This window comes from Xiphophorus couchianus, chromosome 21, assembly GCF_001444195.1.
Source record: "Xiphophorus couchianus chromosome 21, X_couchianus-1.0, whole genome shotgun sequence".
Taxonomy (NCBI): Eukaryota; Metazoa; Chordata; class Actinopteri; order Cyprinodontiformes; family Poeciliidae; genus Xiphophorus; species Xiphophorus couchianus.
In genome coordinates this window covers 3,260,716-3,276,931 of record NC_040248.1, presented here as the reverse complement: position 1 = coordinate 3,276,931, position 16,216 = coordinate 3,260,716, and the positions used below count along the sequence as shown (strand labels likewise).

The following is a 16,216-nucleotide window of genomic DNA, read 5'->3' as shown; positions in this document are numbered from 1 at the left end:
GTCCAATCTTCTACGATATGAAGTTATTCTGAATATTGGTAATGAAAAAGTTAAAAAGTACATCTAAAATAAACTGAATTTACTTTATTTTGGCATAAAATTTTTAAGTAATAACTTAAAAGTTATTTGTGTATCATCAATTAATTTTTCTTGTCCTGAACAATTTTTTTATTGTTGGAAAGTTTGTTTATTTCCCTTTAAATAGTGCTTTATTACAAAGTCTTACTAAGTATTTTTCTAGTTTCTCGAGAAACATATCTGAGTAGAATGAAAATAAGAAAAAACGAACTTCTCAGCAAAATATAGGGGCTTCTTTTGAGTCAGTAATTCCTTAAAATTGGTGAAAAGGTTCTAGTTCCACTGGCACTTTGGAACCGTCTTCTTATAAACAAAATAATCTGCTACTTTTTCCACCAATATTAAGGAATTGTTGACTTAAATCAAGCTCCTATTTCTTGCTGAAAAGTTACTTTTAAGTTAGTTTTGTCTTATTTCAAGCATACCAAGATATTTGTACCAGTAACTAGACCAAGCATAGGCGTAAATCCCGGGGGGCTCCGGGGGTCCGAGCCTCCCCGAATCTTGGAAAAGTCTAGAATTGCCCTTTAATTACCATTCAGCAGCGCTGAAGTGAAGAGCTAGCTGTTAGCTGTTAGCTGTGGCTCTGAAGCACAAACATAAAACCCTCCAGTAAGTAAATACTTAAAACAAAAGACATGTAACACCTTTTATTTACTTTCATTGCTCAATAAGAAGAATAAAAATCTGACTGCAGTTTGTTATTTTATTACTTTGGCTGAATCCCGATAAGCTGACTCATTAGCAAAACTGCTACACTGCTTTCATAGACATAAGCTTTTTTGTCAAAGGTAGCAAACATCTCATACATATTTAACTCTTTAACTTTTAGTGAAATTAGAAGAGTTTGAAAAAGGAGAGAGAGGCTGAGCAAGTGGACCAGCTCTGTGTGTGGGAGCCGAGAACAGATAGATAAAACTAAAAGTTATGCCTTTATTTCTCACTGTCTTCAACATAGAGCCTCTAAAACCACAAAATAAAATCTGAATATTTTTCTATCTAAACCCTGGTGCTTTAACTGTTACATTTAAGTTATGATACTTCCCAGATATTTATTTCCATTTACTTGTTGGTTCTCAGTCATACAGGACATGAAAAAACTAAAAAAAGGCTTAAAAATAAAGCAACTTAAGTAATAATTTATACAGCCCATAAGTTGTATTGGGAGCCATTTCAATAAATCATTGCTTAAGAGGAATTTTATTAAGAGCAGTTACTCATGAAAGCTTTTTTATTTAGAACCTTACATTTTTGTAAAGGTGCAGCAGAGATTAGAGCAGTGAGACTGAACAAAACTCATATCTAAGCAACATTTGAATTTTAGTTTTACTTCTCAACAGGTTGCTTACTTAGAAAAACACATTTGATGTGCATTACTAGATATTTTTGGTCCTGCAGCTTGAATGTGGTTAAAAAACGTTTTAAACCACATTTTACGTTACATTTCACTGTAACTTTGCCGACCCTCCCCCAAAATTGGTCTTCAGAAATTTTCCTGCTTATGGTCCCCTTCAATAATGAGATGGGATTTACGCCCTTGAGACCAAGATTACTTGGTAAGATTATCCAGGGTCCTTAGCTAGCAGGTAAAGAAAGCTGTGAATAAACCTGAACTTGTTTACCTTCCTTCAGAAGTTCAGGTGGTGATCCTGCATGTTTCTCCTGATGTCAGCCATTGTTCTCAGCAGGCCTTTCAGCTCTCACCGAGCCTGGCGCAGTTCAGCTGTCTTCCCGCTCTGCGCCTGCAGTAACAGTAGTTCATTATCAGCAGGAGCTAGCTGAGCAGACACCGACACTGCTGTGGCTGGAGTTTAGTTCAGTTTAGACACAAAACAAAAAAAAGAACATCCCTGGGTCTCAGGTTTCAGTTGGAATTCAGAGGAACTTTGCAGCTAATATCATACTCACAGTTAGGAGAAACCATTCAAAACCCACCTGAAAGCCTAAAGCACTTTCTCTTGCTTTGATGCCTTCATGCCAACCGCAGTCTCTGCACATGTAAAATTTTAATACCCAAATAGTGAGGGAAGATAGCTGTCCTAAAACCAAAACGACACAGTACAGCTATCTGTTCAAATACAGCCAGATACGACACTGTATTAGGGCCACTGAAGAATAAAGGAGTACATTTCTGCCAAAAAACAAAAACATTTTTAGACTAATCTAAAAAGAACTGTCTGGAAAAAGTTGGAAATTTAAAAAAAGGGAATTTTGAAACTCAGATATGGATATTTCTAGAATTTTTTTAAGGAGTTTCAAAAGTCAAAAATTTGCAAGATAAAAATTATGTAGAAAAAATCTGAAAATTTGAAAATGAGCTCCACAAGTCAAAAATGTTTTACAAAAAACTCTAGAAATCTTTCTAGAAATCTTTGAGAAAAAACTTGGAAATTTCCAAGTTTGAAATTTGAACATTCACTAAAAAAAAACTCATGAATTTCCAAAAATGTGGACTTTTGAAACTCAGAAACTGATATTTCTAGGAAAAACATGGAGCTCCAAAAGTCAAAACAGGGCATGAAAAAACTCAAATTATCTAGAAAAGTAAACATGGAAATTCTTGAGCTCCAAAATTCAAAAATGGTTAAATTTATCTTAGATATTTTCTACAAAAAAAATTGGAAATTTCTGAGTTTGAAAACTTAAAAATTTGCTAGGAAAAACTTTTAACTTTTAAGATTAATATAATTAATCTAGAAAAAAAATTTAAACTTCTGAAATCTGTTTTTTATGGAGCTTCAAAAGTGAAAAATGTGCAAGACAAAAAACCCTAAAATGATCTAGAAAAAAAACTTGGAAATTACAAAACTCCAAGAGTCCAAAATTTGTTAGAAAAATCTCAGAAATCTTTGAGAAAAAACTTAGAAATTTTCAGGTTTGAAAAGTCGAACATTTGGTAGAAAAAGAACTCAGATGATATTGTCAGACTTGGAAACCTTGAAAGTCAGAAAGTAATATTTCTAGAAAAAAATTTAATTTTTTTTTTTCTGGAGCTTCAAAAGTCTAAAATTTACCCTAAAATTATCTAAAAAAAAACATACCTGAAAATCTCTGAGCTCCAAAACTCCAAAGTTTTCTAGAAAAAACTTTCTGGAGGCAAATGTCTCAAATTTTCTTCGTTTTTCTACCTACAAGGTCCCTAAAACTCCTTTGTCGCCGCTGCCAGTATGCAGCTGCTGAAATTAAATTACAGCATGCTGCTTGTGTCGCTGACATCCGTCTAGCTCCCAAAGTAAATCCCATTCTGGGGATGAAGTGAACTTTCCACGTTGGAGGCTTTGCGTGGTGAAACACCGTGGCGGCAGAAGCTAAATGCATTTGAGCGAATGAAGTGTTGCAGAAAGACAGCGGCTCTCTCTCAAGGAGGTGGCGGCGCCAACTCTCACATTATAGAGCTGGCAGAGATTCGAGAGGCATGCTCCTGCTTGTGATTGGCGATTAGCAAATGTTTTGTCCCGACCAGAGATCCGGGTAATGAGACTATAGACTCCCCGGTTGGTGCTCAGGAGTTAATCACAAAACAATGAGGCGCGGAGGTAAAGGATGGAAGTTACGGATGAAAAGGAAATGGGTTCACACCTTGCAAGACGAGGCCCCGGAGTTTAATTGTGTTTGGATAATCTCATTGTCTGTACAGGTAAGTCTCTTCACTCTCCTTATTTTCTTCAGACGAAGTTTGTTGGAGTTCAATAGACTCTTGAAACAAACTTTAATGGGCAGTATTATATATTTTCCAGGCACATACAGACATTTTATAGCACAATAAAATAACTATGTGCCCTTCAGTTGTTATAAAAATTAGGTACGTTCTGCCCTGAGTATGTTTTATACGTTAAAAAACCCAGTGTTGTTACCTTTACAGGAAGTTTTTACAATTAGGAGTTGCAAAAAACATGTTTAGGCAAGAATCTTTTATTTTGAAGCCTGCTGAAACAGGAAACAGTGATAAAACGGGATATTTTTTGAGTTGTATAGTAGGAAATAGCATGGCTGAATTCATTTAAATCTGATGAATCAAAAACAATTTAGAAATGTAAGTTTGAGCTGATTTTTAACTGAGATGCTGAAACTTCCATAAATTCACTGCATAATTATCTGAGTTTGTACCTTTTGCTACTCACTTAATGTCAATGTGTAAATCTTATTTTTGTAATATTGTAATTTCTGACTCTTCATCAATATTAACACTTTGAAAGTATATCAAAGGAAATTTGACTTTGCAACTTAACACCTTGAAATTGGGAGTCTGTCCCTTTAAGAAGCTCCTGTTCCTTCCGAAACTCTGCCTTCATGACTTCATCACAACAACGTTCTTTATAGCATTGGAATAAGAAGTAATTAATATAAACACAATGGACTCACAGTTTGCTAATTGCTGCTGTTGCTAGTCTGAAGGAGATTTGTTTGGTTTCTACTACAAATATCTTAGTAGACTGAAATAAGACAAAACTAACTTACAAGTAACTTTTCAGCAAGAAATAAGAGTTTGTTTTAAGCCAATAATTCCTAAATATTGATAAAAAGTTCTATTTCCACTGGCAGATTATTTGACTTATGGGAAAAAATGTCTTGTAATAAGTGAAATAATCTGTCAGGAAGTAACTGGTGGTGAAGTTTAAAGCTCAGTGACCTTTCACCTAATTTCACTTAAGTTCTGTATGTTTATATTTGTGCTTTTGATTTATAGTGTTCACGATAAATTCCAATTAATAAAGTTTTACTATTTTCTGCACTGTTTGTTCAATCAAAGCATCAATGAATACCAATAAATTTAAAAATACAGTTACCATCTACAGTTTAGTGATACAAATCATATTTATTTATTCGACTGGTGTCTAAAAGAAGCAAATTACAAATGGCAGTGTTTTCCAGCAGCATTATTTGTGTTTGGGGGGCTGTAATTGCTGTGACACAAAGTCACAATCATGCAGTTTCCTAAGAAAATGTATGGAAATCCTAAATAAATGGAAAATACTTGACCAAATTCTTGATTCTAAGCACCATTAATCAATATTCAAATGACACATTTAAAGCCTAAAACCAACACATATGTAAACTTCTGACCAAATCTAACACTTTGACTACATAGTGGTTTTTTCCCTGCTTTTAGCTCAGGCTTTTACATCCATGTAGACACACTTCCAAGCCACCAGACTGCACTGACAAACCCAGTTATTTTGCCTCCCAAAACACTGCAGATGCATCTCTCCGTATGCCTGCAATTCTTCTGTTATGATGTATATTCCAGACTTTAGTACGTCTTTCTTCCAAGGTGTCAACGTTGAGTGAGTAGCATAAGTTCTGCAAAGCTAAATTACAGTTTTTACCGTCGAAGTTCTGAGAGTTTTAAAAAGCACTTAAAGGAACTCCGTTTTGGAGATTTCTGAAAAACCTCTGAGGTACAACGGTAAAAGTTTTAAAATATAAACATGTCAGGAACCTTATGTGATTGTAGGCTTGCTAACGTAGTGTTTAGGGTTTATACTTGCTTAGCACTCAATGCTGTCCACTTTACTGTCGTCTCCAAACTGAAACCACTACACCAAGGTTAGGTTAAGTTACTCATACTGAAAGCTACACAAGCCAAAAACTATTCAAAAGCCTTTTTCTGGAAATAGCAGTCTAGCAGAATGCGGTTTAACTGTATTTTTAATCTGTATTTTTTTTGTTATACTGTTTAAATCTCCCACTATTTTTAAGATTACAATAAAATACAAAAAGAAAAAAAAATAATCAGACTAAGAGCTATTTAAAAGCTACTATTATTAGCAGTTACTCAAACTAGCAGACAACTTAATTACCCACTAAAGCGATTTAGAAAAATTTTAGCTGCTCAAGCTAAACTTTTTCAAGCTAACAGCCACTCAATTGAACATCTATATATGCTTAATGCTACATTAATGCTATAATTGCTTAATGCTAGCAAGTAGCTAATTGTGATAACAACTACTCAAGCTAACAAGTATGAAAGGTTTCATCTAATAGGACTAAATGTTATTCTACTTTAAACAAACTAAGATAAATTAATTAACCACTAAAAACAGATATTCGTGCTAACAGCTAATCAAACTAAAGTTTACTAACAGCCACTCAATTGAGCATCTATGCTTACTTAAAGGTATTGAAGTCAACGGCTACTTGTGCTAACAACTGTTCAGGCTAACAGATGAAATGTCAGCTTTTGAATAGCTCCTAATCAGTCCAGGAGCTTTTAAAAAGCTAACATTTAATCTGTTAGCTTGAATAATTATTAGCACAAGTAGCTGCTGGATACTGTTAACAGTTACTCAAATTAGTGGATAAATAACTTAACTACTAAAATAGAGTTAGTTATGCTAACAATGACTCAAGCTAAAATTTTCAAGGTAAAAGCTATTCAATTGAGCTTCTGTTTGCTTACTGAAGCCGACAGCTCCTTGAGCTAACAGCTATGCAACCCAATAGCTACTTATGCTAACAACTATTAAAGCTACAAGCAAAAATAAATAAAGCTTACAACTAACATAGCTAATAGCTACTTGTGGTAGCAGCTGACAGAAAGTTTACAGCAGCTCAGGCTAACAGCTAGAGAAGCTTACAGCTACTCAAACAGCGGTGTAAACTGAGAGTCTGGCAGACTGTTAGATTAGGGACTAGAAGTGCAACATTTGTTACATTTTCAAACAAATGTTCAGCTGGTACGGTTTCAAACTAAAACCTGTTCCCCTCCTCACCTGTAGTGGCGCTGCACCAAGAACCACTGGAGAAAATGACACAAAAATCTCTGAAATGGAAACAAAAATGGAGTGGCGTCAGATTAGTGCTACATGTTAGCGCTACAGTTAGACAAATATAATTAGTGTAATGTATAAGATAACTGATGCAGGCTAGTTTCCTTTTTGTGTATACTTCAGTGCCTGTCTATCCCCCTGTCAAATTTCTCCCTAAAAACCTTTTGACTTTACCCTGCTGCCTTAAATTTTAAACCTGGAATCAGCTGTAAAAATGAAGAAAATGAAATATTATGTCCACATTCTGAAAGATCAACTACCTTTATTCTTTTTAAAATGAAAAATGTGACATTTCTGCTCTTTTAGTCATGCAACTGTCTGGTTGAGATCTAATCTGAGTACTATAAAGTATTCATACACTGAGCTAATATCATTTGTCAGCCTTCAACTTGGCTTTTACTCAGCCACATTAAAAGTAATGTAATCCTTAGAGAAAACTAAGTGGATCCTGGTTGTTTTACTTTCAAAATTAATCATGCACCCTGATATACTTCGCATTTGCTCACATTAAAGCCACGAGCTTCAGGCCAACTGAAAGCTGTACATAATATTCAATTAGAAACAAAAAAACATGGTTAGGTTTAAAATCAAAATGGAAATTACTAATCAATTACTAATTTCTCCAAAATATCTCTGTATTTTTGTTCTTTGCAGGTTGATGCTGCTTGTGCTCTTCCGTCAGAATCAATCAAACGTTTTGGACCTCAAGGTATTGATTTGCAGTCTTTTCAAAATGGCGGAAAGTCTAACACTGTAAACAACTTAAATTGTGACATAGTGCTAAAGTTCCAGATATTAGTTTTATAAAATGCTGTTTTTCTCTGTGTAAGTTTAGTTAAATAAAGTCAGCTTGTGGGTACATTCTGTAATATACTTTCTTTAAAGGTTGATCTATTATGCTTCCTTAAATAGGTTACATTTATGGTCTATACAAGACAGGCGCATTACGATATTAGTTTTGAACTGTTTTAGGGCTTTTTGTCACTTGCCACGTAACCCCAACTCAACGTTTACATTCGTACTTGAAAATGGCTGCAAAAAGATGCGCAATTATACAACTGTACATCTGTGAAAAGCAGAAGTGGAGCCTCCCGCACAACCAAATAGGATGTCGAAAGTGGTTTTTGCATGGTAAGTCAACAACAAAACACTTGTACGGTGCATACAGTGGTAAAACCAGTTGACCAAAAGTGTTGGAGCTCTGCTTGGGTTACTAGGTAACCGGGCTGGGCTTTGCTTGGGTTGCTAGGTAACGGTGCAGTGCCTGTGGAATGCAATTTAATCAAAAAACACCAACTTATTGCCAAAAAACCTGTAGAAGTTTCTTTTTTAAGAGCTTGTGCTTTTTTAGAAGCAGTTGAGACCCGAATTTAAGAACAAAAATGTGCAAAAGAAATGTTCTCAAAATCGTACAAAGTTGTTCTGCTAATACATAGACAAGACTTGTGTTTCATGTCAGCTATACTTTACCTTAGCTTGTGGCCCCCCAAGTGGCTCCGGAAGATAGCTATAAAGTCTAAAAATTTGCTTTGTCTTTGCTGCGAGTGGCCCACAGCACTGATTCGTTATAAAGAATTGAAGCTCTCAGTTGGAAGGAGCTGCCACCTGTAGACTTTCTTGAGATGTTATATTTGGTGATGTAAAATGTGTTCACGTCACATCCAGCCAGGCCCTAGTTGTACATCTCTACAGAATGTCTGGGGAAACTATCTTCCACAATCTGTCAAACGGTGCAGCATTGGTCTACCAATTACAGCTGTGAGAAGCGAGCAGCTGTCTTGGCTCTACAAACTTCTGTGCCACCATGTCTCATGCTGCAGATTACACGTCTCCCATTGTGAAAATGTGATGGTTTTCACTGAGAAACAAGGGTGAAGTGGAGAGCAGTGATGGAAAGGGTGGTATGGCAGAGGGGTGTGGGTTTTTTTTAAACCCGGTAATCAATAGTTGATTATAGACGGAGGTAAAAAGATCTTTGAGAAAGCGTTTCAGAATCGGTCCAAGACTGTAAGATAACTATATTCCTGAATTTCATACAGCTGAATTTGAAAGAAACCACTCAGCTGTGTGTGAAGTTGACGTGTTCAAGCAGAAAAGTGAAGAATAAAATCAATGGGTGTCCAAAGTATTGAGAACAGATCTTATAAGTGTAAGGCTTTTTTATATATACATATATATATATATATATATATGAAAGCAGCTTTTCAAACCATTGGTTTGTGCAACTGAGTACTAGAACCAGATTAAGAGAATTATATTTTAATAGTGAAAATAAAGTCTTAACATTATAAGAATATAATCATATTAGCAGAAAAAACATGGAATATTATGAGAAAAAAGTCATTTTAAAGAGAAAAAAGCTTTGATAGAGTCTTCGAAATAGCACAAAGTCCTGCTACTGATAATAATCTGATGCTATTAAAAGGTTAAGTATTTTCTTATTTTTAAAACAGATACCAAAGTATAACTTCACAAGATGCTCAACATTCCTCATTTTAATGCAGTAGTAAGACTAAGGCTTTTTCCTGCAGGACTTGTCATAAAATTTCTACTTTATTCTGGTCATTTTTCAACGTTACTCTCGTAATTTCAAAGAACAAGATTCTCTTAGTCAATCCCTGATAAGTCCTCATAGTTTTGTCTCCATTGAAATAAAGAAACATGTTTAATTAATATTAAAAAAATAATACAAAACATAAAGATATATATATATTATGTAATTTTTGAAGATTTCAAATTAGTCTGGCCCACAATAGCAGACTTGGAGAACTTTCAATTCAGTCTTCACTGTCACAAAAAAGTGCAGTTTTTTTTGTTTTTGTTTGGTTCTTATCAGAGTTTGATTGCGCGTTCACACCTCCCCAAATGAACTGGACTTTCTAGACAAGCTAACTAGAATTTGATTAAAACGGACTAATCTCCATTTTCTACCTTTAACAGTGAAAAAGATAATAAATTACACTTTTGCCATTTGTTAAAACGAGAAACAAGTTAGCTCATTTGTAGCTCTCAGGTAAACATACTAGTAGCAGAAATAAACCAATAATATAGCACTACATTTATAAGCTAATGCTAATTTAAACTTGGCTTCAAATTAAAAACGACAGTTGGAAGGCTAGCCCATTAACATCAAATACTTGGTCACGTTAGATCTCAAATTAGAAACATTAAACAAGACACAACATAGCATTAGCTAACATTAGCGCCAAAATACAGCCTCTCATTTGCATATTGAAGTGATAATTAGCGTTAACGCATCGTTATAAATCCCTTTTGTCACTAACACAGACACTTATCAATACATACTGTATATTCCTAAGGACCCCTCAGTTGCCCAACAAGGTGCCTGATGTAAAAGTTCAACAATGAACAAAAACAATAAATAATCCTAGGCAATTTATAACACCAAATGTCTGGAATCAAACTTTCTCACTGTAAGGTATCTACAATCTGTGCAACCCTGTCCAAATCTTGTTTGTCTAAATTCTTTCTTATAATTTCTGCAGCATCTTTGGTTTGCAATTTTCTACCCTGTAGCATTTTAAACTATAATTATTTTTGTAAGATGTTCTGTATTGTATGCAGGTCACATCTGCAGCAGCCATGTGTTATATTTTGATCTAAATGATGCTGGTTTGTATCTGTTGTCTTAATTTTTTTAACCATGTTTTTAAAGATAATAATAAAAAGAATTTAAACTATAAAAGAAAGGTTATTTAGCAAAGCTTCAGCAAACTAAGAAGTGTTTTTTAGGTTATATTGCTTCATCTGAACATGAAAAATTCTCTTGTCTAAAAATAAGTTTTCCTCCCTTTTTAGTTTTAAATTAATCCCACAGAGAGCAAAGCTTTGACAACAGGAACCAGTATTCACAACCTCATCAAGACCATGCAATGTTACTGTTTAAACATGTTGAATTTCATGCTGTGATTATCCCAGGCTTGATTTTTATCACAGAGGAAAAACATGAAATGCAGTCAGCAGGTTGGTGGTTGTATTCATTAACAAGGTTTCTAAAAAGCTACGTGGAAAGAGACGGTGTTGCTTCTGTTGTAAGGTTAAAAATGCATCCAATTTCTCTCTGTTTTAGAACAATTATCCAATTCTCAAGCAAATTAGCATTTAGAAGCTAATTTACTGATATAGGTACAGAATAGTCAGCAGGGGTGTAACAGGATCTGCAGGGCAACCACATCTTGCTTGCAAGACTTATTTTAGGGGGCAAATCTCTTAAAGTATGTTTATTTTTTGTCCGACATGATAGTTTATGTAATTTAAAGGAGAACTATTATGTAAAATTCACATTTTGCACATTTGTGTACTACCATTTGGGTCCCAACTGCTTCTAAAAACAGCCAGCTGGTTTTTTTGGAAATAAATTGATATTTTTTTGGTGGCTTGATAATGAGCCGTTTCAAAAAGATCACAGTTGCTGAGTCACATTCAGAGCGCACTGCACATTTACCTAGCAACCCAAGCACATTTCCGCCCGTTACCTAGCAACCCAAGAAAAGTTCCAGTATGTTTGGGTTTTACGATGGTTGCTGGAAAAGGTGAGTATTTTGTTGTTGACTTACCCTCCAGATACCACATGCTGAATTCTTGTTGGTTGTGCAGGAGGCTCTACTTCCGCTTTTCAAAGACGTACGGTTGAATAATTTTGCATCTTTTGTCAGCCATTTGTACTGATTAGACTAAAATCTGATTATCTAATAATAAAATTGAGCAAAACTTATAATAAACATGTTTTGTACAGTTCATAGACCTATCCTAACCTGTTCAAGGTCACCTTTAAGTCAAAGTTAATTTGGGAAAGCTGGGGAACAAAGAAGAGAAAACCTCCAGTTTTATTATTTTCCTCCCTTACTGCCAGTAGTATCAAGATGCAGTTCATTTAAGAAGGTTCTGTGTCGTTCTCATTTGGTATCGGCTGGTATTTTAGGGAAAAATGTCAGTTCAACATGATCGATTCATGTTCGGCCGTCATGCTGACGAAAATGAGAAATTGAAATTGATTTTTGAAGGATGTTATTAAGATCCAGGCTTTGACTTTTGCTTTCTTTCTTTTTTTAAAATGTAATCATGGGATTGTTATGGAGACAAAGACTGGGGCAAACATGGTAAAGCTAGAAAATAAACCCAAATATAAGCAATACATAATACAACAACAGAGAAAAGGTGTTGTCATGAGTGAACGCATGAAAAAAACCCTTAAAATCTGAAACATGATTCTCAGCACATTGTCGTCATGAATTATAAATGTCAGTTTATTCAGCCAGGAGTGGTGGTAGGTTTACATATGCAAAGATTTGTTCTGCAGCTCTGTTTTCTTAACAGCATTACAGGTTAGTTGGCTGTGTAACTACAAGATGTTTTTCACCCTCCACTGCAGTCAGGAAAATATCTCATATTGTCAAGGAGGTTGTTACATGATCTTCTGAGTGAGTAATTCAGAGATCACATAACAACTTATCCATCAGTGCATGAAACCCGGCAGAAAATGGGCTCTCTGATAGCCCTGTTGCAGTAATCTTTGCAGAACTCGATCTGTCACGTTTTGGCTGCGAGGAATCAAACCGGAATGAGCAAAAGATGAAGGTGAAAATGTTCTCTTTTTAAATATTTTAAGATCAGACTTTGAAAAAAGTAAGGATATAACACCAAAAAAATAACAAACTATTTTAGATTTCTAGCACTGGTAACTTTATTTTTCCATTTTAGTGAAAGGTTTTATGTTATTTGACTTCTCTAGAGCCAGATGTTTCCTGTCCTCTGACTGCAGATGAAAAAAGTGCACTTTCAGCAAAACTACTTGTCAAATACTCCTGCTCTTTTCTATTGTATTGTATTCTTTCTTTCTTTTTCTGTATCCTGTCCAGCAGTGTAGCTATCAGAGTTGTTGTCAGAGTGCCAAAGTCCACTCGATCTAAAATGTTACAAACAACAATCTGTTTGCATTCAAGTAGACTCAAATAAAACTCATAAATGTTACTTAGATCAAGTGTAAGTGTCTACTCTTACAACTTCATTACAATTAAACCATTTATACTCTTTAAAACAACAAATATTAACAGAATGCTGAGAATCAACAAATAAATCCAAACAAAATGGCATAAAAGGTTTTCTAAAATCAAGTAAATCTCCATAATTGTGACAAAGAACATAAGTTAGTCGTTCTTATCGTAAATAAAGTAAAAACAAAATTTCAATGTTTACTTTTGTATAATATTCAAATAAACACAACATTTAAAACATATTTAAACCTTTATAGTAAACCATATTAGCATATCATCACCAATTATGCCTGATTTAACCGAGTCATTTAGCATATAGTTTACTCCATGAAAACACTACAGCATTAAACACCACAATAAACAAGAGCTAGCATTGAGCTAATTAGCTTCTATAACCATTAGCTTAAAGCTAATTTGCCAAAATCCACATGCAGAACAAAAAATATATTTCTCAAAAGTTTAAACATTCAAACATCAACTCACCGCGTTGGTCCGTTTCCAAAAATCGTAAAGAAGAATTATTTTTAAAGGTAATTTAGCTTGCTAAAGAGCAGACTGTAGATACAAAACCACTTCCGGTTCGTCGTGTAGTCACTTCCTGTTCCGCCGGCAAGTCACTTTAACTCCGTGTGAAGTAACCTGTGAAGCCCCCTACTGGAACGGGAGGAGTAAATTTAACAGTCATGAAGGTTTCAGATTTAAAATATTCAAATCGTTTTATAGATTTTAATCACACTTTGTTTTAATTCCCTTTCAAAGTGTGTTATGTTTTATTCCACGGCAGTTTAATGTAATGTCTGTACTTGGTTGTTTTAAGCTAAAGTTTTTCTTAACTTCCCATTTTTTAAGAGAATTCCCGGATATTATTGGAGAATATTATTTTTTTGCTCTGAATTTTGCTCAAAATTAACTAATTCAGCTAATTTTAATCCTCCCCTTTGTCTAATTAAAGTATCGGTGTAGTTGTTTTTTCTACTTAAATGTTGATTCTACAGTTGTTTACCCAGGATGACAAGTAATGTAGAATAAGTGCATTGTTTAAAGCATATAATGCATAAAAATTGAATAAACATCTTATTTTGCATAGTAAGGCAATACTCCTGACATAGTTTCCAGTTTATGTCTTCATTATGTAATATTAACTCAATAAACTTTTTAGATTGATCACATCCATTAACGCATACTGAAAATATCAACATTTTCTATAACAACTACACTATTTTATTTAGTTTTTCTATGGTTATAAATGACTTTCTTACAGAAACACAATTGTTTTACTGGTTGATATTAGATTTATTTTACGTCCGACACCAAAAAATACTTGAAACAGTTTTATCTTGGGTTCTTCTGACCCTTTGTTCAGAGTGAACTCCGCCACTCACCTAAACATCAATCATCCCAACTCCCGAGTTAGTATTTCATGATTAGGCTGATGTTTCTTTCATATTTCTAAATTACATTGTCTTCTATTATATCAGTCAGGCTTTCAGGAATGAATGATGACTTGTATTTACTGTTGGTAGGTTTTTTTCTGGATTTTTTTTATAACAAATGACTGCTATTCTTTCTTTCTTTCGCCACATAAAGCTTTCACAAAAATGAAAATCTGCACCTCCTGCAAGGGGCAAAAAAAAACTAACTAAATATAAATGCATCCCAGAAAGAGAAAAAAAGCTTTTCTTTTGTTCCTCAGATCTCTCTTCCAGTGGCAAACTTTTCTGCACGGCGTGTGTGCGTGCGTGCATGTGTGTGTGTGTGTGTGTGTGTGTGTGTGTGTGTGTGTGTGTGTGTGTGATGCTGCAGACAATGAGTTGCTTTCCAATTGCCTCCTCTCCAGCCGCCACACATCTGCATACGAAACCATCCGTGCTGAGGATGATATAAAGGCTTAAAAAATGGGCTGATAAAACAGAGGCAAGGGGTCATTAAGCAGCAGGTTTGGAGACAGCTTGGGAGACGCGAAGTCCCAACTTCATCAAGATTAATCACTGACATCTGGTGCCTTTGGAGGACCTAGTTAGTAACCCTCTGTTTTCCCCCTGGTGGGGCGTGAATCATCGATGGCAGCAAGGCAGAGACGCAGGAAGCTCAGCCCCGGATGCGTGTTGTGTCTTTTGTCTCGCTGCGTGACAGAAGCTGATGATAAACGACACAAAGGAGCATAAATATGCTTTTTTTTTTTAAAATGGTTCTGCTGCCATTAACTGTAGTGACATAATTTCTTTTCACAAAACAAAAGCCATGATTATGGGAAAGACTTGAAATAGAGTGAAAGCATCTTATTATATTTACTCATAGTGAAGCATGGTGGTGGCAACGTCATGCTATGGACACAAATTCATTTCTCGAGCTTCTTATTTTTCTACATAATTTACTTACAATGGAAAATGCTACTTCCGACACAAAATATTAATCTTTTTATATCCAAGCTTTTATAATAAGTAGAACTATGTCTGTCACAGACTTTTATTTTGCTGCATCCAAATCAACTTTTATATAATTTATTAAATTTGACTCAATATAGCAAAGTTGTGAAAGGAAGAGAGCCAAATCAAACTCTGGTCCACCTACAAATCTTGGTTTCTGTTAGGTTGAAGTGAACTCTGGTGCGGTTTGAATGCATATGTGAACGCCAAGTGGACCGGAAACTGCTCCAAAGGCAGGAAGTGGACTACAGCACAGGGCATTCTGGGTAAATACAACCAAAATAAAAGCGCCAGGCTAGCGCTAGCTGGAGAAATGACTTGTGCTTTGTACAAAAAAGAAAAGAGGAATCCTCCAACCGCTAAAGCCTAACGCTACTCCATTTTTGTTTACATTTTGTGAAGGAGGAAGTTGCACTCATTGTCTTTGGTGGTTTTTGTATCATTGACTCCAGTGTGAAAGCAAACTACAGCAGCTGAAAATGTAACAAATGTTGCAACATGGTGCAAGTCTACCAGACTACCAGGTGTGAAAACACACTAAGATACTATCCATGTACCAGTTCGTTACCTGGAAAACATTTTCTGTCTGAAACATGTGGCGTTTGCTAATCTCTACTGACACTTAAATGTTTTGGTCAGATGAAGCTAAGATTGAGCTTTTTATCAACACAAAGTCCAGAAAGGAAAAGCTAAGAATGAATATCCAGAGAAGAGCGTTCTAACTCATGTTATGTAGGGCTGAAACGATTAAATTGACTTCATTTGTTATAAAAATGCTATAAATATCAAATATGATTTAAAAGAAAATTGACCTCATTTAACGTTGTGAAATTGGGTCTCTGCTGCCCTTTCTGAAGCTCCGCCTTCAGGAAGTCATCACAACCTTTCACAACATTTCTGCCAGCATTTCAAAGTAGCTCCTATTATG

At 35.1% G+C, this 16,216-nt stretch overlaps 1 long non-coding RNA gene across 1 annotated transcript in view; it reads right to left on the bottom strand.

Moving 5' to 3' along the window:
* The window catches only part of LOC114137123 (uncharacterized), a 46,216-nt gene extending 32,734 nt beyond the window's left edge, over positions 1-13,482 (bottom strand). Inside the window, exons 1-3 of the long non-coding RNA XR_003593949.1 lie at positions 13,346-13,482; positions 6,792-6,841; positions 1,701-1,820 (exon numbers count right to left, since the gene is read on the bottom strand). This is a non-coding gene — a long non-coding RNA (uncharacterized LOC114137123). The remainder of the gene's footprint in view (positions 1-1,700; positions 1,821-6,791; positions 6,842-13,345) is intronic.
* Between the last annotated feature and the right edge of the window lie 2,734 nt (positions 13,483-16,216).